The following is a 3,038-nucleotide window of genomic DNA, read 5'->3' as shown; positions in this document are numbered from 1 at the left end:
TTTATATCTAACTGTATATATTTATATTATGTGAGATTTGACTCACCCACCTAAAAAAAAGCACAGTATTTTTTGCATATTTTTGTATAATTTAATAAACAACTTTTTAAACATTACAGCTTATGTTTGCATTTTTTGCTCTTTTGTTTCTTTCCCTCTGAGCTGTTGGTCTTTTTTCTGTTCCTGTTATTATTCTTCACCTTGTGTGTCACAGTACCACACACTAAATTTTCTGAGTTGTTGCTGCCCTGCCTCTCACCTCCATTACTTAGATGTGAGCATCCTGCAAGTTTCATTTGAATGTTCCTCTTCTTTCCTCTGTGCCTTTCACTTCTTTTCCTTCTTGGTAGATACTATTTCTTCTTCTACATCTTCTTGTTCTTCAGATTTTGCAAGGACTTTTTTGCTTAACCCCTTGGATATTCTGGCTCCTGAAAATTTTTGTCTTTGGACTTGTTTAAAAACTTTCTGTTATTTAGCAATCTTTTCCTCTAGGGCTTTAATAACAGTTTTATTATTGTTTTCCACATGCTCTTCCTGGGACTCCTGGCAAGATTCTCTCCCATCATCCCTCTATGTTTTTTGTTCCTCTTCCTCTTCCTCCCCTGCAGAAAAGTTCTCAAGTTCCTCACCAATTATGTGACATCTCCACAGGAACTAGGTCTTCCCCAGAAAACTGAGGCTTAACAATGGGAATTTATTATTCACTGTTTGAGGATGGGAAAAAGTCCAAATCAAGGAGTCATCAAGGCAATGTTTTCTTCCCAAAGACGGTGTTCTGGGGCTGACTGCCCATGATCCTTGGTTCTTAGTTTTGATATACAGCAAGACACATGGTGGGGTCTATGGGTCTCTCCCTTCTCTTCTGAATCCTATTGAAGTTGAGCTTCTGACTGCTCCCTCTGGTTTCTTCCTGTTTGTCTGAATCTTACTCTTCTTATAGAGGAATCCAGTAATAGGATTAAGACCCATCCTGATTGGGATGGGCTACAACTTAACTGAATTAATCTCATCAAAAAGTCCTACTTTTTGTAGGACTTACAGGATTAGATTACATTGAAGATCATGGGGTTTTTTGTGGCATACATACAGCTCAAAGCAACCACATTCCATCCTCTGGACCCCAAAAGGATATGTTTTCCATATGCAAAATACATCCCATGACAACATTTCCAAAAAGTTAAGATAGTTCAGTAACGATGTTAAGTACAAAGTCTCAGAATCAGTTATGGGTATGGTCTGTCCTGGGGCACAATTTCCCCTCTGCCTATGGACCTAGGAAATCTAGAAAACATGTTATCTCTTTCCAATATACTATGGAGGTATATGCGTAGAATGAACATTTCCATTTTGGAAGAGAGAAACTGGAAGGAAAAGAGGGGTTACAGTTGTCAAACAATTCTGGGCATACTCCATTAGATTTCAAGTTCTGAGAGGCATCTATGGAATGATGTTTTGTCCTCCATGCCTGGTGAAGTGACAGCCACACACCATCCAAGTGCTTGCACAGCAGCATGTTCTGCTCGAAAACTAAGTTGAAGGCTTCACACTCTTTGAGCCCTGGGATGGCAGTCAGGCTCTCTGTGAATGCCAGGGCACAGACCCAACCATCTCTGAGCATTGGGAGTGGCAAAACTCTTCTTCAACAAGGGACAGAAGGCCCATCCTCTCCAAGCCCCAGGATAGACTCACCCTTTCCACATGAGTGGGCCCTCTCTATTGGCCCAAGGAGATATCTTCCATCGAGACCTCAGCTTCCATGGTTCTACCCTTGAAGCATTCAATTTTTCCCTACACTGTCCCTTTTAGTCCAGGGTGGCAGTGATTCCATTCATAAAAGTTATACAAAAAACTTGTTGGCCTTGCATGTAGTGTACATAGGTCCAAAACATCAGACAGTAGGGCTTTCCATAGATCCTTCCTGAATAACAGTTGTACGTTCAGTCCTGGCATGCACAGAAATCCATGATAAGTTAAAACCCTACATGAAGCACTATTCTCTGGGGACTTGCTTTCCAGAAGCTCAAATTTTTCCAAACCATTGCTTTCTGTTTGTTTGTTTGTTTTGTTTTGTTTGCCTAGGAGTTTATTTCTCAGCTTATCCCTTTCCTCACTCATTTCACTGTAAGTTGCAAGGAGAAACCAGGCTGCACCTTCCATATTTGGCTTGGAAATCTCCTCAGCTAATTATCCACGTCCATGTTTTCAAGTTCTGCCTTCCATTTGACATCAGAACACCATTTTGCCAAGTTCTCTGCCACTTTAAAACAAAGATTGCCTTTCCTGCAGTTTCCAGTAACAATTATGATTTCCTTCAAAGGCCTCTCCGGAAGTAATTTCAGCATCCATATTTCTACCAACAGTCTTTTCAAAGTAATCTAGGTTTTTTCTACCAAGCACCTCACAATTATTCCAGCTTTCGCTGACTGCCCAATTACAAAGCCATTTCCAATATTTTTGATACTTGCAATAGCAGCACCCCACTCTCCTGGGATCCAAATCTGGTGCCCTATCCCACTCTCCCAGTATCCAAATTGTTTAATTTCCCGAGCTACTCAAGCAAATACATGCAAGAGTTCAGCTTCAACAATGGTGTTTTACTTTGCTAAAGCTGCTGAAATGCAATATATAATATACATTCTAATACAACAGGCAATTTATAATCCTGGACAAAATGGATTGAATTTCAATGGAGATTTATTGGCTTACAAGCTTACAGTTCTGAGGTCATAAAAATGTCAAAAATAAGGCATCATCAGACAATACTTTTTCCTCAAAGACTGTCTGCCAGTTATCCTAGACTTTTCTGTCATATTGCAAGGTACAGGGAGGCATCTGCTTGTTTCTTCTTTCTCTTAAATGTTTAATTGTTTTCAGCTTCTGGCTTCCATGGTTTTCGCTCTTCACCTGAATTTCATTCTCTTATAAAGAATTCCAGCAAGAAGATTAAGATCCACCTTGCCATGTATTACTGAAGTAACCTAATAAAAAAAACCCTTCTTGCAATAGATTCCCACTGAAAGGAATGGATTAGCTTT

Source organism: Dasypus novemcinctus, chromosome 5 (genome assembly GCF_030445035.2).
Source record: "Dasypus novemcinctus isolate mDasNov1 chromosome 5, mDasNov1.1.hap2, whole genome shotgun sequence".
Taxonomy (NCBI): domain Eukaryota; kingdom Metazoa; phylum Chordata; class Mammalia; order Cingulata; family Dasypodidae; genus Dasypus; species Dasypus novemcinctus.
Note: the sequence above shows the minus strand (reverse complement) of the source record.